This window comes from Periplaneta americana, chromosome 1 (assembly GCF_040183065.1).
Source record: "Periplaneta americana isolate PAMFEO1 chromosome 1, P.americana_PAMFEO1_priV1, whole genome shotgun sequence".
Taxonomy (NCBI): Eukaryota; Metazoa; Arthropoda; class Insecta; order Blattodea; family Blattidae; genus Periplaneta; species Periplaneta americana.
This window is the reverse complement of record NC_091117.1, coordinates 170,926,832-170,953,569: the sequence shown is the minus strand read 5'-3', so window position 1 is coordinate 170,953,569 and position 26,738 is coordinate 170,926,832. Positions and strand designations below refer to the sequence as shown.

General features: G+C 35.5%; 1 long non-coding RNA gene across 1 annotated transcript in view; it reads left to right on the top strand.

Annotated features, from left to right (window-relative positions):
- LOC138709380 (uncharacterized) overlaps nucleotides 1-26,738 on the top strand; it is a 389,252-nt gene that overhangs the window by 131,909 nt on the left and 230,605 nt on the right. The window contains exon 2 of the long non-coding RNA XR_011334923.1: nucleotides 5,073-5,137. This is a non-coding gene — a long non-coding RNA (uncharacterized lncRNA). The remainder of the gene's footprint in view (nucleotides 1-5,072; nucleotides 5,138-26,738) is intronic.

Here is a 26,738-nt window from a genome sequence, read left to right as displayed (position 1 = left end):
GAGATTATTGTCCTCTTTCTCATTGTTATTAGCTTGCACCATTTACCGCTGATAGCGCCACATACAAACATTGTTCTCACTAATTATTGAATGATCCATGTACTTCGAATTTTGTTCACTTAAATCGATCTGTATAAATAGTTAGTCAGGTTGGTATCCGAAAATCTCTGAAACACAAAGATCTTTTGCATTTGCATATAGTTCGAATTTTGTTAACTTAAATCGAGTTGTATAAATAGTTAATCTGATGTCAGACGATGAAATCAACCTTCAGTCAAGCTCAACTAAGATTTCTGCTTGTGTACAGAAATCTAAGATCATTTCTGTTTAAACCTAAGATCAAATGAAGGGTTCAGAGCCATAGCGGGCCAAGCGCCACTTATTAAAAACGGAGAAAGCAAGGGTTAAAGTTAAGTAAATACCATAATTTAATGAAGATTGACATAACATTTAATTTTAATGTGCATACTTTATCTTACTTGCTATATGTTTCGTTAAATTATGGTAATCACTTAATTTTAACTCTTGTTTTCTCCGTTTTTAATATATGGCGCTTAGCCCGCTATGGCCCTGAATCCTTCAAATCTAACTAATGATTTTTCCCAAATCAAACTGTTTGAATTTGAAGCAGAAGGTATATACTTCTTTATTGAAATAAACAACAATAAATATTTGTTCCAGCAAGTAAAATGATGAACGAAGATAATTTTAATAATTGTATTTAGAGAAAAGTATGTATTAATATTTCACATACATCGACACAGCTCACGCAGTAGGTAGGCCGTTTTTCTGCCGATCCGGAGCTACGCTTGAGGGTGGGTTTGATTCCTGCTTGGTCTAATTACCTGGCTTGGTTTTTTCGGGTTTTTCTCCAACTGTAAGCTGAATACCATCCATTTCTATGGAGAATTTTCGACCTCATCTCACCAAATACCAGCATCAATTCCGTCGAGATCAAATAACCCACTAAGTGATACGGCCTTGTTAAATGACCGATTAAAATTATATTTACAATATAATTATGCGCATAATGCTATAATGCATTATTATGGGCTTATATTTTGGAGTATAGCAGCTCTGAGCACAAAGGGGTAGTGCAAGGAAACGGAGAAACACCCGCCCATGTCCTTCGCTTACACCGCCTTACAAACAAGCCCACAGTAAGACACTCTGTCCGCGTCAGTGGTGGAATTCAGGTGGCCAGTGAGAGCCGAAAGTTCACAAAAACTATAATAATAGTATGAACATGTAATGGCACTTGATATAATTTATTATGTCCATAACCGTTTGGTACTTTGCATCAGTAATAACAGACACGTAGCTTAATAGTATATTACGATACATGGTTGGGGAGTGCTTTTTACAAAATCGAGGAAAAATTTGAAAAACGATCTGCTCGTTTTTCAACTTGAATGATTTTGTAATACACTTCTCAAATGTGTATTGTACAGTAGGCTATTTTCTTGTATGATAGTATACAGGGTGATACAGACCACCCGTAAGTCATTTATTTCGGAAACTAGTGCATTAAAATTTTCGAGACAAAAATATTTGTAACTAAAGCACATGTGAACTTTCACTTGAGCTTGATTTCATCAATCAGCCTTAACAAGAGGTAGGGTCAGTGGCGTATTACTTTAAAATTTCAAATGGGAGTCGGAGTCAAATAGGGTACCATTTGATAGAGCTCTTCAAAACAAACAACTTTCATAGGAAACGTTTTTATCAATTCCTACTCTTTCAATGAGAAATCGTACGAAACGATGTCATTAATACTGAGAAATGTAACGAGAAGAAAATGTAAACTCGATAAGTACGTTTAATGTTGACATAGTATACACACATAATTATCTGGCTGAGTGTAGATCTCGTGATCGGCAGCACCGTCGAGGGGTGAATGCAAGTAAACTACCCCTTCCCCTTTGCTTGCTCAGCAGTGTTTCCTTTAGTCACCGCAATACAGTATCTACGGCCAGGTCTACTTGTACACTGCACTTAGCCAGGTAATAAGCTCAGGTGGCCTTGCCCAACAATGTACAATAAAAAGGAAGCGTTTTGTTTTCTCTGTACCTACGTATGTACATTTTTCTAGTTTTGCAATTACTTTAGTGACTAATAAATAATTATCTAAAAGTTACGAATGATTACAAATACCTCCTACGTACTGCAAACAGATGCGGTCCTGTGGCATGGCCAGCACGATCTCCTGACTTGAATATTTGGATTTCTATCTTTGGGACGGTTGAAAAACATCGTCTATCAAGATCGTCCCACAACAAGAGATGACAAGAAACAGCGAATCCGAGAGACCTTCCAGTCACTTGACCACGCCGAAGTGTTAGGAGTCGCTGACAATGTTAGAAGAAGAGTACGGATGTGTGCTGCTCAGAACGGCAGACAGTTTGAACATTTAAAAAAAATAATGGCATTGTCCAGTCTTTCAGTAACATCTGTCAACATTAATTGTCTTGTTTACATTTTCGTATTGTAACATTTCTCAATATTGATGGCATTGTCTTTTCGTACGTTTTCTCATTGAAAGAGTAGGAATTGATAAAAAAGCATTTCCTATGAAAGTAGGCCTAGTTTATTTTGAAGAGCTCTATGAAATGGTACCCTATTTGATCCCGACTCCCATTTGAAATTTTAAAGTAATACGCCACTGACCCTACTTCTTGTTAAGGCTGATTGATGAAATCAAGCTCAAGTGAAAGTTCACATGTGCTTTAGGTACAATTTTTTTTGTCTCGAAAATTTTCATTCACTAGTTTCCGAAATAAATGACTTGTCTGAATCTCCCATTGTCTTTTCGTACGTTTTCTCATTGAAAGAGTAGAAATTGATAAAAAAGCATTTCCTATGAAAGTAGGCCTAGTTTGTTTTGAAGATCTCTATGAAATAGTGCCCTATTTGATCCCGACTCCCATTTGAAATTTTAAAGTAATACGCCACTGACCCTACTTCCTGTTAAGACTGATTGATGAAATCAAGCTCAAGTGAAAGTTCACATGTGCTTTAGTAATAAATATTATTTCCGAATTAAATTACTGTTATGGGTGATCTGAATCACCGTATATTTTTAGAATAATAATTAAAAAAATCTTAATATGATACACAATTATACAAACTCATGTACACATGATCCTTCGCACGAGCCTCTACGGCCATTCATGCTATAACTATGCACAGTTTGCATTTTCAAAGAAAACAAAAGAATACTACTGATAATAAAATAGTAAAACAACAATAATTGCTGTTATATTACGCTACACCACAGTCTAGGATATATAGTCACGAAGCTCAATACGTAGGAAACATGCATCCATACATAGGGGAAACTCGGCAAATTTAGCAATATGGGAAATTTGGCAATATTCTTGTATTTCTTTTGTTGCCAAATTTCCTCCACAGTTTTAAGAAGTTCAATGACACCTTTATAGAGTGCAACATCTGACTGTACTTTTAGTTTTCGTTTCATTCGAATCCGCGCATTATAGTGGCAGATATTGTTACTAATAGAAAGAAGTGTTGAATACTCCCTGTGAACTTGGTGACTGTGTGGACGTGTGTATACAAAGACGGAAAGAAAGTACTGTTCATTACCTACGTATGTTTGTGCATTATATATCAAAAGCTGAGATTCCATATTATAAGGTAAGCCATTTATATAATTAATATTTTCTGTTAATAACACATCTGGTCTTAGCTCGTTTTATGTTCTTCTTAGCAAAAAAAAGGTTTTCTCCAGGGTAGTGTGAATTAGCCATTTTCCTTTATAGTGATATATTGCTGCTCTCTTTGAACAAGAATGTTTACTCGATGGTAAAATTTAAGAGTAGGGACGTGTGAGGGATTTTTACAGTCTTCAATGCAACACTGTGTGTGGTGTGTTGCAAATATGCCAAGGGAACGAAGACATTATTCTGAAAAATATTCCAAAGATGATTTGCGGGCTGCGGTTGGGAGTGTTTTGAAAAATAGATGGTCGACTTATAAGGCTTCTAAGAAGTACAATGTGCCCTTTAACAATTTAAAGAGGTTTCTGTATGCATCCTCAGGACCCGACGACGTTGTCATTCACAAGAAAGGAAGACCCATAACTCTAACCGTTGAGGAAGATCAAAAACTGGTGACATATATAATCAAAATGCAAGAACTTGGGTTTGGGCTAACGGCAAAAGAAATTAGAAGACAACCCTTCAATGTAGTTCATAAGAGTGGTCGGAAAAATCCATTCAATCCTTTTTTTTTTCTTTCAATTTTGTTTTGTGTTTATGGTATTTAGTGACTCCTTGTCCCTGTAAATTAAGTCTTATAAATCTTGTACCACTGTTTTATTTTGAAAAAATTTAATTTTTAATCCTATTGCCAAATTACCCCTGTACTATTGCCAATTTATCCTGATGAAGTACCAAATCTGGAAACACGTAACTTGTTATTTATTAGTGTGTTATGTGTAAAGTAATTTAGATTTGTAGAATTTTCTTTCAGAGGTTTATTGGAATTTAATGTTTAAACACATTCCATAATAGAGGAATATTTAATTTCAGAATATGTAACTGCAAACTGATTCAGAATACAAATACTGCCAAATTGGACGAGTCTCCCCTAGTTGCTAACCACTAGGATCGCTACTATCGCCTTATCACGGACAATGCGAAATAGTACCTGCACAGTCTATTGTTCCTAGTACCCTCATCAACTCAAGCTTCGTGACTGTATATACTAGACTGTGATTACACTATGAAAAGCTGACTGATGTTAGCAATCTGACCAACATAAAAACTTGTTTTATATTGTAATAAAAATACAAAGCGTATTCTTAATGCTAGTGATATTTGTGTTTTCATTGAAAGGAAATATGTAACACAATTCAATCCTGTCTCTTGTCCGGAAAAATTAAGTCGGCAATGTTGAAGCCCTTATCCTAATGATTCATTCTGCATACTTGAGCTATATGAGGCGGAAAAGGGGTTAATCTAGTGCAGAGTTTCACATGAAAAGTCTTCAGTACAACACAGATCCGAATTTCATAAGATAGACCTTACATCTTACATTCATATTATTTGCAGGAAGGGATGTGAAGAAACCGGATACCTCTTAACTCCATGCAGACAGGGCAGCCAACCTACTTGCGGTAAGTTCCCACTGAATACACAAGTTTCCCTCCAGTAATTGTAGCTCTGTTAGATTATGTGTAATTACGAGTCTTACAGAGTCTGGAGTTGAGAGATCGAATTATTGCAGGCCTAATCAGAAGAGAGGCACATGTAACACATCCTGCAATAATAAATTTTGGATGAACGTACTAGATCTGCAATGAATATTTATAGTTTGTGTGTATAACAATCGTCTTCCCGTTAAAAATAAAATATGCGCCTCTCATGTAATGCAAATATTTTGTTGTTAACAAACTAGTTGTTGTCATGCAAGAGTATCCAGGAAGGTTTCTCAGCTGAGGTGAATGCTTGTCAGCTAATCAAAATACAATCCGGGTGGTGCAAACGTTATAACCAATTTTATTATTGGCTATTCTATATGGAGATTGAGGATAAAAACCAAGCTAAAAATCTTAACAAAAGTACAACACTATCTTCTAGTTACTGTAATAGCTCTTTCACTTTTCGTTCTACTGTTGTTTTATTTCGTTCTAATTTTTGTCTTTTCCTTCTTTGTTCTTATTTCTTATGATGAAGGATCGGTGGAGAGGAGAAAAATTCTCTCCGGCACCGGGATTCAAATCCGGGTTTCCAGCTCTACGTGCTGACGCTCTATCTACTGTCACACCGGATTCCAATCTCGATGCAGGAATGAATCCTCGCAGTTTAATCTCCACCTCTTAGTGGCCAACCCTCATGCACTGTTTTACAGATGGTGTGACAGTGGCACAATGGCCAACACACTATTTCCGCTCCACCGATTCTTCATCATATGATAACGCAGAATTTCTGCATGGAAATATCATATGTACTTTGGTACATCGCTATAATATTTTTATTTCTTTCCTTGTTTTCCATTTATTTTATTTATATTTCTTTTTATTTTTACTTTTCTTCTTATTCATCACTGTATCTCCTCTTTCTCAAATCCACTCTCTTTTTTTTTTACCTCTGTTCTGTCTTGTCCATATCTTTATTATGTTTAAGTTTCTGTTTAACTAAATAAATCTAGCTCTCTGTCTTTTTCCATAGACCTATTCTTAATTTAACACGTTTTTGTAAAAAAGGAATGGAAACTTCTGAGCAATGCAATTTGTATATAGACTCTATTATTACATGCTGTATGTATTTTACCACTTATGAATGTTATTGTGCTCAATGAACTCTCTTAATTTTGTGATATATTTTGTATAACTGATCTGAACTGCGCCCGAGCACGAGCTTCTGCTCTTTCGGGCTGCAATGCCTAATGTAGCTCAAGTGTATAGTATTAAATAAATGAATTAAATAAATGAAATGAATGCTATTTCCAAAAATACTATATAAAATGTAACTGATAAAAATAAATTAAATATACATGATGAACCGTAAGTAATTTCATTAAATTCAAGGAGTTATTCTTTGAGATATTTCAAACAAAAAGTTCAATACAAATTTACTGGTTTTTGTTTCCTTTTCGAGGTAAAAATTATTTTATGTGAAACATTTCATAGCGCGTTTTGGAAAGTCATTGATTTAATTTCTAATATGCTCAGTTAATTTAATTGTAAATTGTAATTGTAAGTTTAAATTTATATATTCTTATTGCGTAGTAGACATAAGACAAATTGTATTATATAGCCTACTTCTTAATTTCAATTCAGGAATCCGCCCCTGAGTACGAGTTCTACTCTTTCAGGGGCGAGCTAAAGTTTTTCTGTATATATTGTATTTTATGATACATTATTAGCAAAAGAAATAAATAAATGAATGAGTGAGTGAGAGTGAATGAGAGAGTGAGGGAGAGTGGGTGAGAGTGAGTAAGTGGGTGAGTGAGTGAGTGAGTGAGCGAAATGAAATGAAATGAAATGAAATGAAATGAAATGAAATGAAATGAAATGAAATGAAATGAAATGAAATGAATTAATTAAAGAGAGCAGTGTATTATGATAATGAAATAAATGATTGAAAGGATTTTAGTTTTCTCCTTTAAATGTGCAGAAATGTGATCTGAAGAAATGTAGCATTTTAAAATTCCTTTGCAGAACGGAAAGTTACATTTGATAGGATCAAATTTTTGCACATTTAAAGGACAAGACTAAAATTCTTTTAATCGTTTATTATTATAATACACTGCTCTCTTAAATTGACTGAAAATATTTGGAATAAAGTTAATGGCTTTCCAAAAAAACACGCTATGAAATGTTTCATATAAAACAATTATTTTCTCGAAAAGGAAACAAAAACGAGAAAAATACTGAACTTTTTTTTTTTTAATATCTCACAGATTAACCTCCTGAAATTAATTACATTACTTACGGTTCACCCTGTATACGGGTGAGAAGAATCCTTAATGTTTTCTTTCTCTTTATTTCCTAATTTTTTCTCGTTTCTTTCAAACTATTTTATCTTATTTTTACTTTCCGTGCCTATTTATTTATTTATCTATCTATTTATTTATTCATTTATTTATCGGTGTGTTTATTTGTTTATTTATTTATTTATTTAATTATTTATTTATTTATTTATTCCCTTACACTTTCCCACTTTTTCTTCTGGCCTGCATTTTCCTTTTTCTTCCCTTTTGTTCATTCTTTAACTTTTCTTTCCTTGTTCCTACTTCTTTTTCACATTTTCCTTCTCTTTCTATTTTCTTCTGTTCGTTATTAATTCGTTCACACTTCCCTTCTTACTTCTTTGCATTTTATTGCCTTCCTTTTAAATTACTTAATATTTTCTACCTATTACTTCATACCTATTTTTTTCCTTAGTTCCTTTTTAGCCGGTTTGTTCTTGTTTTCTCTCTTATTCAATTATTCTCTTCCGATTTTCTTCTATTCACCTTTCTTAAATTCCTTTATCCTGTCGCTTCGCCATTCCTACCATATTCTCTTACTCTTTTCTAGCCATCCTTCCACTTTTAAACCTTCTTTATTTCATCTTATTTACTTAAGGCCTTTTCTTATTTTTGTTTACATTTTTTATTTATTCCTCATTTCACTTTTCGTTCTTTTTTTACTTGTTTGCTTCCTTGTCTCTTCCTTCTACTTATCTTCACCCTTCCTATTTTGTTTCTACGTCACTTTTTCTGATCTAGACCTTCCATATTTCGCCTTTACCTTATTCCTTTCCTCTCGCATGGACGACTTCTACTCAGTTATGTTCCATTCTTGCACACACTGCCCGGCAGATAGACTCATGTTGTGCAGGGAACTTCGCCATTCCAGCCAGAGACCTGAAACTCAAGACTCGTTCAGTCGATGTGTGAAACTGGAGCATGCAGACCCGCGTTACAAGATCCAACCAATTTCTTTGCACTTAAGACTTCTGTGACGGTAGTTTAGCTACTATCTTCCTGCAGCGCTACCCCATACACTGTACTTCATATTACTGTTTGGAGTTTCTATTTTCACTCTTTACTTACGCGAGTTATTGAGAACTTAGTTTAAAATTTAATGTCTAGTTTCATATTTAAAGGCTTATTATTTGAGTGCAAGTATTGTCTCTCTGGAGAACATACATTTCAAGAATATCAGAACTCCGGATACAAACAGCTTTAGACTACCTGTGAGACGAGGAGGTAGCTATCTCAATAACACAACTGAAATTTTTTTTTTTGAAAGTCGCTATTTACGCCGGTTACTGGATATAAGATAAGCAGAAGAGATACAAAAGTTGTTGAACTGTTCATTAATTCATAGTGTTCTGCCCAAGAGCAAATCCTTCACTGCAAACCCAGCATTCTCCAGTCTTTATTTTCTGCCTTCCTCTTAGTCTCCTCATATGATTCATATAGCTTAATGTCGTCTATCATCTGATATCTTCTTCTGCCCCGAACTCTTCTCCCGTTCACCATTCCTTTCAGTGCATCCTTCAGTAGACAGTTTCTTCTCAGCCAGTGACCCAGCCAATTCCTTTTACTCTTTCTGATCAGTTTCAGCATCATTCTTTCTTCATTCACTCTTTCCAACAAAGCTTTGTTTTTATTCTGTCTGTACACTTCACACGCTCCATCCTTCTCCATATCCACATTTGAAATGCTTCTAGTCGCTTCTCTTCACTTTGTAGTAATGTTCATGTTTCTGCACCATACCATGCTACACTCCACACAAAGCACTTCACTAGTCTCTTATTTTGCAGACTTTCTTGGGAAAGATGAATACAGTAGCTTCCCGTTGCTTTCCGCACACCACTCTCTCTTTCGAATCTTAAAAGATCTCAGGAGGCCCAAGTGTGGATGTGAGGAGAGTGGATTTGTGTAATTAGGTCCTTCGAACTTCACTGAAATTCACTGCAATAGCTAAATATCAGTTCTATCAGGGTTTTTGGTCCGATCAGAGACCGGGAAATCCCAATTAAACTTTGACCTCTGCAGAACTGTGGCAACGAATGTTGAGAAGCTATATTTATATGCGTAAATGCTTGTCGGTCGGAAAATAATATACATATTACAGTTAATTTTAATATGTGCCAACCAATTTTAACTTTATACTCACGCATTCCGTATCTCCTACATAGCTAAATGAGAAAAATTGTCGTTGGTCCTTTCTGGCCTACGTAAAAATTTACTTCTGTTAACCATTATCATTGCCTCTTTCGCTATGTTAAATTAATTAATCGGACGTAAAATTAAAATCTCCCGATTAGCAGAGCTCGCCAATACCTGAAGTTCCGAAAAGAATTACGTTAGCTTCATATTTGTGTTTAAGATTCCTCTCGCAATACTCTTGCGTTCCAAGCATTTTTTTTCTTTAGATTTTTAATCTATTTCGTCCTTTTATCTCTTTCTCGAGGGATATTGTCTCATACAGATCTACCAAGTATGTTTGGTGTCATGTATAGTAGGTCTTTGTGATTATTGAATTTTTGTCACCACATTGCAAGCCATTTGTCTATTATTTGTATTTTACATTCGTTTGATATTAGACTATATTTGTAATTCTACCTTCTTTTTGGGATTTTCTATAGTCGACCATTCCAGTAATTTAATGTCCCATTGTATGTATTTTAGTTATACCTAATCCATGTTTGTAGTGCAGATCATGCAACTTGTATTTTATAGAGAGTTCATGGGTCTTAGCCGATAAACCGCACGCATGAGTGGGGAGCTGCGCACGCCGCATAGCCTATCATAGTGGCAATTCTATCTGTAACCTATCGCGTTGTTCAACTCCTATACCTAAGTTTGATTAATAATTGCACGCACGCAATTACATCTATTTATTTCATAATTAGTAAAAGCTTATATTATAAAAGTTATTGAAAATGGTATCCGTCTGCATTATGATATTCCTAGTAAGTATTTTTTTCATGAAATTAGTATTGACTTTCCAAAATCCTCCTTCCATAATTCTTCTAATTTCTGTTGTTATATTGTTCTTAAATTTGTGTATAGAATAGGGATTATTTGTGCATACTTTGTTTTTTCAGTGTTTTTCACATATAGGGTTAGATTTCGAGAACGTACGGGCCAACACCTTCTATAAATGATCCTGCCATCAAAAACCTCCCCTATTAATTCCAAAACATCATGGACGATGTGTGCTCTGAAAGAATCTTGTTAAAAATATACAAATTCAAAACACCGGCCCGAATATTTGTGTGCGGTATCAAACTGAACTTACTATAATCTTAAACAGAGATGTGGTGGCGACCATAACCAAATAAGAGTTGTAGAAATAAACATATATCATATCATATCATATCATATCATATCATATCATATCATATCATATCATATCATATCATATCATATCATATCATATCTATCACTCCCTGCCACAAGCTTTTGCTTCATCGGGAGTGCCAACCAAAAGTGTACCATTATTATGATCATTCAATGAAATTATTATTATTATTATTATTATTATTATTATTATTATTATTATTATTATTATTATTATTATTATTATATCATCGTGTCGTGTCATCATATCATTATATCATATCATATCGTATCGTATCATATCATATGTCATATCATATATCATATCATATCATATCATATCATATCATATCATATCATATCATATCATATCATATCATATCATATATCATATCATATCATATCATATCATATCATATCATATCATATCATATCATATCATATCATATCTTAAATAAATATGGACCCTATTACTCTCCTTGCAGGTACAGAATACCATACACTCATACATCATAAACTTCTTGTATTATTTGTGGATTATGTGAGCTTCTGTATCTATTGTTACGTGAAGCAACGTGACCAAGTGAGTGAAATCGTGTCTCAACAAAGAAAATTACTAGATTAGGATTAACAGTATCATAAACAATGATCTATAAAATCTTATTATTACAAAAACTCACTCGGCATGTTATTCGGCCGTATTTCTTTGGCTATATTCGTTGTGAAAGGTTTTGGTCGCAAATGTTTAGTAGCTCTATGGCAGCGTTGTCAGACACAGCCTAAACGGAGCGGAGCGCTCCACTATAACTCGTTGCGTGCTCCGGTGCTTCCACAGACATAAGCAAGTTCACGCTCCGACTGGACGTCTCTAGCACCACAACCGGTTTCGGAGCTTACAACTCTGACACTACTGCTCTATGGGCTGAAGTTTTTGAAACGTCTACTTCCCGTGCAACATGACTTGGAAATGTATTTATAGAACGTTCCAATGATGCACTAATTTCATCGGGCTTTTTTTTTCCGTTACAACATTTCGTTTTGGTTTAGAGCGTTTAGAGAACCCTCTTGCCCTTAATGTATGAGCAATTTGTCTGTTTCTCCACTCGGAACTAGAAAGTCAGGAAATTTCTCTTAAAAATTGACTACACATGTCTCAACATAATCGGTTTTCATGTATGTGTCATACGTAAAATTTCGCCGTTCTAGCGTAAACTTTTCAGCTGGAATCAGTAGTTTAACAATCTTATTTAATGCACAAACGCACACACATGCACACTGAAATTACATTTCAAAGAATTAGCTCTAAAAGTAACGGCAAACTCTTTTTCTTTAACAGACTTATCACTTCTCACACTGCACAAAATATCTTGAGTCCATACCTGTGCATACCTGTGAAGTAACGGTTAGTGCGTCTGGCCGCGAAACCAGGTGGCCAGGGTTCGATTCCCGGTCGAGCAAATTTACCTGGTTGAGGTTTTCTCCCGGGTTTTCCCTCAACCCAATATGAGCAAATGCTGAGTAACTTTCGGTGCTGAACCTCGGACTCATATCACTGACATTATCACCTTCCTCTCATTCAGACGCTAAGTAATCTAAGATGTTGATAGAGCGTCGTAAAATAACTTACTAAAAAAATCTCGATATTGAACGACTTCCAACATTACACACTGCACAAAGGAAACTACATACACGCGCATTATATGGCCTTGAGGTGGTATGATATCAGCCGATTGCGATTTGGCCCGCTTTCTCAACTAGACCCGAAGCAGCTCGCCGCCACATGTGCATGAGTTTTATCGGCCCAGAACCCAGCCGAACGCTCTGCACTTAATTAATTAAAGTACCTTGTAAAACATATATGAAAAGCTGTGCAAAGACCACAGATCATTGAAATCTCTTATTTAACTTTTAACAGTTAATATTTTTTTTTTTACAAATGGCCTAATTTATAAATACGACATAATCAAATACCGTCGCAAGTTGACTTCCACACTTTTGTGACATTTTATAAATTTCTAGTGATTTTATTGTGAAAAAATTGTGTATTTCGAAGTTTCGGAACCAGATACAATTTGCACTGTTAGGTCAATATCACTTGAGAGCTGGATAGATGCTTGGGCTCATCAGGCTTAACTGACCAAACAGAGTAGGCCTAGTAAACCTTCTTGAATAATACAAACCGTATGCTGGAACATGCAAGTTGTTTCTGAAAATAAGACATAAAATATCTCAACATATACTTCTCAAACCTTTCTAAATCTTATTTTTTTTCATTTACTGTTTGCATTTGTTTCGTCATATTGACATTACAAAACCTTATACGATATTATATCAAGATTATGTAGGAAATGCAATTCACATTTCAAGTAAAGCAGCAGAAGTAGTATCTGAGATTTATTTTATCGATGTTACTTTTTTCCCTTCTTAGCAAGTGTATCAGAAATAAAAAGGGGGAGAGTGAGGGATGTAGGCCAGATGGCAGCAGTGGTAAGGTGAAGCCTGGTTGTAGGACGTAACAATTGAACCACGAGATGAGGGCGCAATTATCTCGCAAATTGCGATGTCAGAGTGGGAGCGAGGGAGAGACAGAAACTTGTGTGGGAGCATCAAGGGTCTAAGACTTCCACCCCACCTTCGTTAGTCTGAATGAGTGTACACATTGCGACAAACATTTCAGATTTTTGTTACTAATGCGCTGAACATCAGTCGACTCAATCATCTGCCGGCGCTGAACACAGACCGGAGCTACTTTCTGTGTTTTGCAGTAGCCCAGGTGGATACGATGCATATTGTCTCAGAATACTTAATTTTCGCCTGCCATTGCCATTGCACACAGACTACAATGCAGTTGTATTATTATAATAATGATTCTCAATAGTATCTACATTTTGAAAAGTGTTTGTAAGTGGGAAATAAATGATTGCATTACACGATTTGTTGTATTACATGTTTTAATATCTGCGTACAAAAACAATATATAAATAGCCCTACATATACATACATACATACATACATACATACATACATACATACATACATACATACATACATACATACATACATACATACATACATACACTCGACCTCGTTAGCGTAGTTGGTATAGAGCTGGCCTTCTATGCTCGAGATTGCGGGTTCGATCCCGGCCTAAGTCAATGACATTTAAGTGTGTTTAAATGCAACAGGTTCATGTCAGTAGATTTACTGGCATGTAAAAGAACTCCTGCGGTACACCGACGACGCTGATTATAACCTCTGCAGTTGCGAGCGTCGTTAAATAAACCATAATTTAATTTAATTAATTAATTAATTACATACATACATACATACATACATACATACATACATACATACATACATACATACATACATATAGTACGATTATTTAGTCCTGACAGTCGCCGGAGATGTGCGCCTGGGTCAGGCGAGTCCATTTAATTACGCCAGGGGTGTTTGGGTTAGTCACTCTCTTGCCTTCGGAGCAATCGGATGTCATGCGTACGGTAGAGAGGTACGTTTCTAGTACAATTAAGCTGTACTGCATTCCTTTACTGACCGCTCACCCTTATCTCTACTCCGGAGCTCTCCCCACTACTCCTACTACTTCCCCTCTTTCGCGTCTCTGAACTGGAAGGACTAAATAATCGATCTCTACATACATACATACATACATACATACATACATACATACATACATACATACATACATTAGCCAGACTCGGTAGCGTAGTCGGTATGGCGCTGGTCTTCTGTGCTCGAAGTTGCAGGTTCGATCCCGGCCCATGTCGATGGCGTTTAAGTGTGTTTAAATGCGACAAGCTCATGTCAGTAGATTTGCTGGCATGTAAAAGAACTCCTGCGGGACAAGATTCAGGCACACCGGCGACGCTGATATAACCTCGGCAGTTGCGAGCGTCATTAAATAAACCATAACTGAAATTTCAAGCCGCCTTGGTAGTCCAGTTGGTAGAGCGCTGGTTTACGACGACCGAGCCGCATTGTTGCCACTTTTGGTACAATTGTACGGATTTTGTACAATTTTAAATTATCTGTAGGCTGGTACGTACAGTTGATTTTTTAGTATAATGTTGACATAATTTTATACAATCTGTACTTTTTTATTTTATAACAATATTAAAACTGAGAATTTTACAGATGTTTTGAGCAATGTTAAATTAGTGGAAGAAACAGCATGATTATTGTCAATGATCAATAATATACTTAGTCAACTTGAAATTAAATCTATTACTTTGGGATATAAATCAATAACGGCTTTTAAAATTAATTGTCCCCTTTTCTTCAATGTTCTCCTTTATTATTATCCAGAAAATAAGTTTCTTTTATTGAACGATGATATAATTAATCGAAGTGACCAAGGGACATTTCAGTTAATCAGGACTTTCGTTAAATCGGACGACTTATTCCTATATTAGTCCGGATTAACGAGGTTATTCTGTAGACTATGTGTTAAAAAATAAAAATCATGTTGCTGTAAATATAGTAAAGGGACAATAAAAGAATAATGTTAGGTAGCTTTTTTGCATATTAATGCCTGTTCCCAGAATTGTTAATGTTTTGGGAGAATTCTAGGTGATTGGTAGATTTGGTACATTAAATTAAACAAAAATAGTACAGTTTGGTATATTGGTACAATTTTCTGTAATGTCTGGTACATTTCAATTTTGTTCAGTGGAAACACTGCAGCATTCCCGAGTTAAAATCTCGGCAAATGCTGAGTTGTATTTGTTGTGGACAAAGACACGGTAGTGCAGATTTTTCTCGGGGCTAATCCGTTTTTCCTCGTCATTTAACTCTCTTTTAATTACCCTTTCATTATCATTTCTGTCTCGAAAATATGACACCTCCTGTGTTTGCGTGAAACTAAATGGGCCGTCCGCCATAGTGAGTGTTCCTAGCGGTTTGTCGAAGAATTGATGATAAAGTCTAGATGACTCAGATATGTATAAGGGGTACCAAAGCTCCCAGATTCTTCTCACAACTAAGAGAAATTTGAAGATTCATATAGATCTGTTAGGTATAGCAGACCATCACCAAACGTATGGTAGCCTATAAGTTATGGCTTTGAAGGATGGAGAATGAACGTGATGTGGTGAATGCTGGGGCCAGCTTAGTCGGGGAGTACGAATAGTCTGCACGCAATTCAGTCCATCTCGGATGCACAAAAAGCCTATTTGGGTAGAACTACTTAGTAGAGTTAATGTTTTATTATTTCATTGATCGATTCGAACTTTGGAGATTATTGAGCTAATAAAAAATTGTGAAAACTACAATAGACCGTAATTTTTATTCAGAAAATCATGTGTTCTCGTAGGGTTCACTCAGTCTCCTATCAAATTGAGTATCTTTTAATTGGTTATTTTACGACGCTTTATCAACTACTAAGGTTATCTAGCATCTGAATGAGATGAAGATTATAACGAGTCCAGGGTCCAGCGTCGAACGCTACCCATCATTTGTTCTTGATTGATTGAGGAAAAACCTATAAAAAAAACTTGTACCACCAAGGACTTGAACCAGGGTCCGCTCGTTGCACGGTCAGGCATGCTAACTGTTACTCCACAGCGGTGGACACCAGATTTTCCCGGGGTTAAAAGACGGTCGGAGCGTGATGCTGACCATACCACCTTATTCTAGTGCCGAGGTCAAGAAAGCTTGGGGCTCTACCTCCGTGCCCCAAGTGTCTTCATGTTATGTGAAGGCGTTACCTTTACCTTTTTATATTCTCGTAGAGAACCTACTCAGATCTCTTCTTCACTTGCATAAAATTCGAAACCAGCCCTATAATTATCATATCAACTAGCAACCAAATTATTAGGTGTCGAATTATGACTAGTAATTAGCCTATTACACTTCTTCACATACATATATTACCCGCTCTGTCCTTGGCTCGATGAGAGTGTGTGCGAATTCGAGTTTATTTTGGTAAATTCAAGGAAGATTTATTTATATTATACAGGATTATATCTTTGGTCTTGCATTTTGATATATTTGCATATGAGAAAAGTGCGAATAATTGATTGCTTTGTGCTAATAAATTATTTCGTAGGCAGTGGAGCACAGTAAGAGACGATTCTTAAAGAGAGAGGAAGGAAAACTATAAAATTCAACAACAACGTTTAAATGAGTTGCACATACGTAGACTTATGCGATTAATTCAAGGATAAAAGGCGTAGCTCACCAAAAATTGATGTTATTTTATTACTGTTACATTACTATATGCAGTATAGAGTATAGACTCCTACATCATACTCTTCCTACGCCTTTCGCATCTGTGTTTAGATCATATATTTGTTCCATTTACTTCGGAGATATTATAGTGCAGCTACTTACATACCCTAACATTTCTTATACTTTAGGGTCTGTAAGTGTTCTTTCTAAATCAAATGGAACAACCAGTTACTTTGTGTTGTTACAAAACGTTAGGCTTTGATTCTTGAGCATACATGTTCGAATTCTTAACTGCCACGAAATATTTACAATTGAAGACCTAACATTCTAAATGTGCTAAGTGCAAATTTTTAAGATTTAATTTTATTAAATCTATGGTAGGAACATCCATATGAGAATCTCATACTAAATTGTCTTTTTCGTAGCTGAACTGTAAATTACATATTCGTGCGTCAGAAGACGGTGTTGTAAATATCCCAACATGCATTTCGCAGTGTGTTTTTCATCAGTATCTCAAAAAGTTGTTTTTGGCACTTAGCACATTTAGAATGTTATCATTGAAATGGCATCTCCACTTCTCGCCCTGGAATAGCCTATAACACGAATTCGTGGCCATCGGCGTAGCTCGGTCGGTTAAGGCTCTTGCCTGCAGATACGGAGTTGCGCTCGTGCAGAGGTTCGATCCCCGCTTGGGCTGATTACCTGATTGGGTTTTATAAGAGGTTTTCCCAAACCGTAAGACGAATGTCAGGTAATCTAAGATGAATCCTCGGCCTCATCTTGCTGTCGCCAATCCATCGACGCAAAATAACTTCCTAGTTGACACAGCGTCGTTAAATAACGAAGAAAAAAAACAGGATTAGCTAGGAAAGTGGAGGAGGGTAAAAATTAATTAAAATCACTGAACTAATAGTGTTAAGCAATGCGATTGCTTTGAGTCAGACCTGGATGGTAAGCCTTGCCAAGGGAACACAGCTGCGCCGCGCCGGGTCAGACATCAATCATTCCTTCGAGTTGTTAGTTCAATTAAATGTGTTATTTTGGCAGAGAGTCGATAAATATCAAATCAGCGGGACAGAACCGAAGCGATATTCTCTTAAGTGTAGTATATGGACAAGTTTGTAGGAGTCCTCGCAATTTTCCATAGTTGTGACAACTGTCTGCCGATGATTTACGATATCTTTATTGAGCGCACCCGGTGCTACATTGTATCATAACATAACTTGTGCATACACTCCCTTAAAAAATACCGCACTGAAGTAATATGCGTGGATGAACAGTGCCGGGAAAGCTGTGGTAATACTCGTAATTTAACGTTCCTTTAAAAGAACAAACCTTATTCAGAGATGGTGAAATAATAGTAATATAATAATGAAATAATACTGAATTTAGAATGGCAAGCTAAATTGAATGATTTGGGGGTGGGGTGAACTACCGCATAATCAGTTCAACCACAAAGATCTTACACTGTCTGCCTGGGATAGAAAGCGCGCTCCTCTTTGAAAATCTGCCAGCGAACAGGGGTTTTCATAATCACCAGCACAACCACAGTCACCACTATTACCTACTTAGGCCTAATTATTTATTTATATATTTGTTTATTTGTTTATTTATTTACTTATTTATTTGTTTATTTATTTATTTGTGCATTTATTTATTTATTTGTTTTTTATTTATTTACTTAATTATTTGTTTATTTACTTATTTATTTATTTACTTCTTTACTTATTTATTTGTTTATTTACTTATTTATTTATGTGTTTATTTATTTAATTATTTGCTTATTTATTTATTTATCTATCTATCTGTCTATCTGCCTGCCTGCCTGCCTGCCTGCCTGCCTGCCTCTGTCTGTCCTGTCCTGTCCTGTCCTGTCTATTTATTTATTTATTTATTTATTTATTTATTTATTTACTTATTTATTTAATTAATTTAGTCATTTTGAAATTTTTCAGCTCAGAATGTGAGCAAATGGTGGAACGAAACTTGCAGGGTTTTGTTTTTTACAGTAAATTGTTAGCTTGCACATAAATACGATTTACATTAGCCCTGAGCCCATCAACCCTAATCGGCGCACTGTGTCTGCCTCTTTTAATATCGGATACATAACTTCGTCAATCAGGTTTCGTTCTTTCCTTAAAGTGGACTTGTAACGTTCTTATATGTTTTCAGAATGTTTGCTTGCTCAAAAGGAGCCACTTTTCTTATTTCCCTCAAGCAAATAATCTGCAGAGACAATTTACTCCAAACAGGATACATGAGGGAGGCGATCAGTAATTTTGTCTGAAACCCTTTTACGCAGGAACAGGATCATGTCAGGTGCCTTACGGCTTCATGCCCCAGACTTCATTTGTATGTATGTATGTATGTACAGAATGTATGTATGTATGTATGTATGTATGTATGTATGTATGTATGTATGTATGTATGTATGTATGTATGTATGTATGTATGTATGTATGTATGTATGTATGTATGTATGTATGTATGTATGTATGTATGTATGTATGTACAGTATGTACTGTATGTATGTACAGTATGTACTGTATGTATGTATGTATGTATGTATGTATGTATGTATGTATGTATGTATGTATGTATGTATGTATGTATGTATGTATGTATGTATGTATGTATTATCGTCGCGCTCTCATGGTGAACATGTCGGCATCATACAATAACGTGCGGTGTGCTTTTAAAACATAATTTTGCCGACCGATTGTTGCTCTGTAGGTTTCACTCTAAGCGTTACGTTGTCACGTCTACTTCCTCGATAAGAATAAGCACTGTAGTTTGTTATATTGTTAAATTGCTGCTATTATTATTATTATTATTATTATTATTATTATTATTATTATTATTATTTCATATACGTGTACGTTGACATTCTTAACTCTTAATAATAACTCTTCAATAATAATTTTTAGTCACATACCTTAATGTTCGTCCTCAGCACAAGACATTACAACCTCGGTTTTAGTCCACGTGGATTAGACAAGTAGGTGTCATTTAATAATGGAAGCAGCTTATTGGTTGCAATATTGAAATTGAGGCGAGTGATTGGAGCGACAACATAAGAAATTGAAAACAATAATGCAATTAAATTTCAAAGACCTGCCGAATGTTATGCACGAGGCCGCTCAAAGACCTGCCGAATGTTAACCATGAGAGCACGGCGTTATGTATGTATGTATGTATGTATGTATGTATGTATGTATGTATGTATGTATGTATGTATGTATGTATGTATGTATGTATGTATGTATGTATGTATGTATGTATGTATGTATTAACACTACAATTGGGTAGACAACCGGTGGCAGTGATATATAATATACAACAATAACATTATAATAATTATATTAATAACATTTACAATAATTAAAGCATTAAAAATAAAATCAACGTGAATTTAATTGTAACTATAAATAAATACATGCAATAAACCTAGGACTATAAACAAAACGGTGCTGTAATAACGCCTACTATAAGCAAAAGTAAACCTAACTTAGCAGTACTTCTATTAAACCTGACTATTTCCAACTTAAGTAATTACATACCATCTTAATTACCAGGGAAAGGATTTATATGTAAATACATATTTACTTATAAAACTAATATAATTTATATTTTGCATTATCTTTATGTTTCACAATGTGTAGGGTTGAAAAATCCTACTTTTATTTTCCATATTTTTCCATATTTTAGAGTTTAGTACATATTTTCGTTAATTTCCATATATTTTCCATATTTCATATAAAACAGTCCATATTATATTAGGTTTAACAATAAAACAAAACAAAATTCCATTAACTTTTAAAAATACATTTCAACAATAGAGATTTAAACACATGTTCAGTAATCCCTTTAACATCAGAGTTATTTGAAAATTAGCAGTCCTATCAACAATGGGAAAGTAAGTTACAAAACTGTATTAATTTAATTTAAAATTTTTAACAGACTTCAGTTGTGCAGCTCAACAGTTAAATGCCAGTCAGAGTACACATAGGTTCAGTTTTGTAAATCATACTATAAAGACGGTAAATATGCCAAAAGTACGTCATTCAGTCAATTTAAAATCAAAACTAACAAGTTACATTTCAGAATTTAAAGAAGATGGTTTATCAACTGACAATAAAATATTATTTTGTAATTTGTGTCAGTGTGCAGTATCATCTACACAAAAGTTCCTGGTGCAACAACACATTACAACTAGTAAACATCAGGCCAACAAACAACTAAATTCCAAACAGAGACAATTGTTTTTAACACAACCAACAACATCGAATGTAAGATCTGAGTTTAACATCGACCTGTGCCGTTCTCTCATCTCTGCTGATATTCCTCTCTACAAACTAAAGAATAAGGTCTTCAGGGAATTCCTTGAAAAATATACTCAACATACAATCCCGAATGAGTCAACACTTAGGAAGACGTATGCTCCATCCATCTACGATGAGACAATACAGAAGATAAGAGATGAAATTAAAGATAGTTCAATTTGGGTTTCCATTGATGAGACTCCCGACAAAGAAGGTAGACTTGTTGGTAATGTAGTTATCGGTTTGTTAAGTGAACAATATTCTGAACGAATTCTTTTACATTGTGATGTTCTAGAAAAGTGCAATAACAAAACTATAGTTAAACTGTTCAACGAAGCTATGGGTATCCTGTGGCCAAAGGGTATTATGTACGATAATGTGTTATTCTTTATTAGCGATGCTGCCCCTTATATGGTCAAAGCTGGACAAGCATTATCTGTTGTATATCCTAAATTGACTCATTTTACTTGTGTGGCGCATGCATTTCATCGTGTGGCAGAAGTGGTCAGAGACAATTTCCCTAAAGTAGATTTGTTGATTTCATCAGTGAAAAAAGTATTTCTCAAAGCTCCCAGTAGAGTTAACGTGTTGAAAGAAATGTACCCTGAAATTCCATTGCCACCAAAGCCAATTTTAACTAGATGGGGTACATGGCTAGAAGCAGTTGAATATTATGCCGAACATATAGACTCTATTAGCAATGTTCTCCTTGCATTGGACTCTGAAGATGCAGTCTCAATTGATACTGCGAAAACAGTTACCTGTGACATAAGTGTGAAGAATGACTTAGCTCACATTCAGCATACATTTTCATGCATCATAAAAACGCTCAAAAGTCTCCAAAATAGGCACCTTTCACTATCTGAAAGTTTTGAAATTATAAATAGTACTGTGGAACAACTGAATCGTGGTAGAGGTAAAGTTGCAGATGCAGTAAGAGCTAAGGTGGACACTGTACTTTCAAAAAACCCTGGATATGAAGAACTACAAAAGGTTGTTGCTGTGATGAGTGGTGAATCAACAGTGAAGATTAACTTGGACTTATCCCCAGCAGACATTGTGAAATTGAATTATGTACCAGTTACTTCTTGTGACGTCGAACGCTCTTTTAGTCAGTATAAATCTATCCTCAGAGACAATAGAAGAAGATTCACTTTTCAGCACTTGAAAGAAATGTTTGTAACCTATTGTTATGGTAACAGACAATAAAAATTGTGTTTTGTTGAAACTACATTGGAAGATAAGGTACGTCCATTATATTTTTTGTTTAGTTTGATTAAAATGTACCAATATTTAACGTACATAGTCATTTTTTTATAATTTTAAGTCCATATTTAATTCCATATTTTGGTAAAAATCCATATTTAATTCCATATTTTGGTAAAAATAACTACATATATATTTACATATTTCATATATTTTTAGTCCATATAAATCCGTTCCCTGTTAATTACATATCAAATTAATTAATTACACGACACAACTAAGATAATTACACTGCACCTACAATTATATTATCAGTCTAATATTCTCAACATTTCCTTAAATGTATTGATTTTGAAAAGACCGCCCTGAAAGATTGCCAGAGGTAGGCTAAGCTGTTCCAGTCTACTATCGTGCGGTTAACAAAGGAAAATTCCCTTCCAAGAAAGTCACGATGGGAAATTTTATTTCTCTTGAAAATCCAAAACATCTGGCCTAATTGACCTCGCGAATCTCGAAAACAATACAAGCATAGAAACAGTTGACTCAGCAAGGAAGTGAAGTAGCAACTTGAATCGTTGTTGCAGGCAGCTTAAGGCAGGCAGCCACTCATCTCCACTCGGGGATATCATAAGTTAAATCGTTCAGAAGAAGTCGCGTCCCTTTTCTTCCAGATCGCCTTCCGTTCCTTGCCCACGTCGCTGTATTGCCTGCAATTTCTCTCGCAGCTCGATATCTCACAGCTGCCTGCTTGAAAATTCTAAGCAACCCCTTCTCCCATGTCGTTGGACATACGTGTTGTTGTGCAGCGATGGCCGTATGTCGAGAAGTCGAGAAATTAACTTAATCTTCAATATATGAGTGACATGTTACATACTGTAAGTACATTATGGATATATCTCTTATCTCCAGTTCTCAGGAAGACTAGAACAACATTGCGTGGACGAGAAAAATGTAACAATTTGAGGACGTCACCCGAATAAGGGCGCATAGAGCAAAATGTAGTTTTGATATAAACTATAATTTGAATGTTTTTCAGCTGTCAGGTTCATCACAGTTGTGTCGAAATAGTACATTATGCAACGAGCCTATAATGGTAGTAATTAAGACGCGAGTATGTTTATGAAACGAGCGCAAGCGAGTTTCATAATTTTCATACGAGCGTCTTAATTACCATTATAGGCAAGTTTCATACGACTTTTTATGCTCGACCATATTTGTAACTTGAAATTATTCATAAGTATTCATGTTATTGTTATCTGACTGGGGAGCGGAATTGACCTTGTACAATATCTCGTAAATTGTGAGATGTGCGCAGACGCGAAAGTATTGATTTTTTTCCGAGGAACAAATGTCATTGACCTTGATGTAATCTAGAGAGTAAAATGAACATTAATCTTGATATAACCTTGAAATTGATTTAGACATTAAAAAACGAGATGACAAATTGAATTTATTTGAATATTATTTACAATTAACGCTAATTATTATAGTAACAGAACATAACCTCCTGCGACAGTATTGGATTTCCAGCCTCCGTGACGTTTCGCTTGTTGCCTTTCGATTGCATATCCGAGAATAATCGATACTTGCGCTTTCATATTGCTACAATGGTGTTTTCTGGTTGGTGGAACACCTGAACTTTAATGAATAGGTGTACTTTAATGAGGTCCATTAAAAAACGGGCTGCTACCAGGTGTATAATTACTACATTTCGGCATGGTCGAGCATAAAAATTTTTCTTCCCTGTTAAATTATACTTTTTCGACACAACTGTAATGAACCTGACAGCTGACAAACACTGGCATTAGTTTATATCAGAACTGCATTTTGCTCTATACGTCCTATTCGGGTGACGTCCTCAATTATTCTATTGACAAATCATAAGGAATTCAAAATTAACACTATCATTGTTTTATTAAGATGTACCGAAGTACATATGATATTTCCATGCAGAAATTCTGCGTCATCATATGAGGGAACCCAAAAGATAATCATATGATGACGCAGAATTTCTGCATGGAAATATATGTACTTCGGTACATCGTAATAATATATGATAGGCTATGAGAAAAATAATCACTTTGTGGTTTAAGACGGCGCTTACTCCGTCGGATCCCGGCCAGTTAGTCACTCATAACGAGTGCACCTCTGCACATGTGTGGACATTGTGCCACTGTCATACATCTATGACGCAGTGCATGAGGGTAGGGCACTAGAGGGAACCCAATCATATCACTGTCAATGCTGGTGGATATTGGCCCGTATTTATATCTGTTAAAAAGTTCAGCTCAAAATTTTACGAGATAAACATACGTACAACGTAACTGGCATGCTTTCTACCTATCTGCATGATCAACTCCATAAGAGCGGAACTTTGACAGAATTACAGGCAGTAATAAAATTGTACGTACGGAAATGTGTTGATAGTTCTGAAGCAGTTCATGAAAGTGTGCATTTCATTCTTCACGTGTTTTTCTTCTTTAAATTCATTTTTCGTTTTTATCTATTTTTTCCCTTTCTTTAGTTTTTAAATTCTTTTTTTTTCCTTCTCATCTCCCAATTTCTTATTTTCTTTTCAGCACTTTTTTTTCTTTATTTATTAATTGCTTCATCAATACTGGACTGTATCTCCAGATATCAGTTAAACTGGAAGGAACACGTCTCAAGAATGGTTTCATCCAGGATCCCTAAGGCATTAATGAAGAATCGTCCAAATGGGAAATGGTCACTTGGTCGACCTATGAAAAGATGGCAAGAAAATCGCTTTTTCAGGCCGTAACAGTTCTTTTGGGACTAGTACTTGACAGGATGATGATGATGATGATGATGATGATGATGATGATGATTTACTAATTCCTCTTCTTTACGTCTTTTTACCAATATATTTATTTTCTCATTCTTTCTCTTTCCTCTAATTCGTTTTTACTTTCTTTCTGCCTTCCTCTTTTACTTCTTTTCTTCGTTCTTCTACTATTTCTATTTTTCTCTATTCATCTTCCTTTTAACTTCATCTTTCTTTCTTACTTACTTTCTTTTTTTCCGCTCTTAAGCATTTTTCTGTCCTTCTACTTTCCTTTGAGCCTTGTTCCCTTCTTACTTATTTCCTTCCGTCCTATCTCACGTTATTTACTTATTTTCATTTTCATCTTTCTTTCAACCTTCGTTTACTTCCCTCTTCTTCACTTCCATCTTCGTCACGAAGGTGACATCTTGTGTCACGATGCTTCATCTCTACTTGTCACAACAATGTCTCCAATCAAGATGTCAGCTCGCCTCCATTTTGAGATTGATGGTGCTGCGGGTCATGATGACACGCCGGAAGTGACGTCACGTGATGGATTGCCCACTCGTGAATCCCCCGAGTCACGTGATTTATTTCGAAACCTCTCGTTATGGTTATGCCATTTGTATTTGTCTCATGAAATATGAAAAATGAAAGCGGCCGCATGAAAAATAGCAGCAACAATTCGTGAGGACGTGTGAGGCATCCTCAGGTGAGCGGCTGCTGCGTGTAACAGCGGGCTATGTGCTTCCGTTCCCGGATTTCATATACGTCAATCAACTAGCGGCTTTTAATCAAAGAAATGAGTTCGAAGTCGGACAGATTCTGTGAAATTTGTCGTAGGGGAAGCCATCATCGGGCAGGATTCCTCAAACACTTCGATTCTAGACCTACACAGTCATCTTCGTTACATTAGATGTTCTAATAGGTTAACTGACGACGCTGTATCAACTGCGAAGTTATTTATTGGAATTTATAATGGTAAGATGAGATTACGATTTAGCATGAAAATACCTGACGTCCATCTTACAGTTAGGAAAATTTAATAATAAAACTTATTAAGTAATCAGCCTATGAGAAATTCTCATCCACGAGCAACCTCAGGTCACGAATCCAGTTCTTTACCAACCATGTTTCCTTCACACTAAACATAATTTTTCAAATTCCTTTTCCTTAATATTTTCTTCTGAAACATCTTTCCTCATTAAGTTTCAAGTCCATGGAATAGCGGAAACTGGAAGCCTTCGGCGTATTGATGTTATAACATTTAAAACTGAAGAGACAAAAGGTTATATTCTGAATCCGACCATCAGATTCGAGACGCACTAGAATCAAACCGAGGAGGTTAATCTAGAGAAAAGGCAATTTATGAACCAACTATCCCTTATTACAAAATATCATATAAACTCAGGGATATAGAAGTCATCGGATTAATG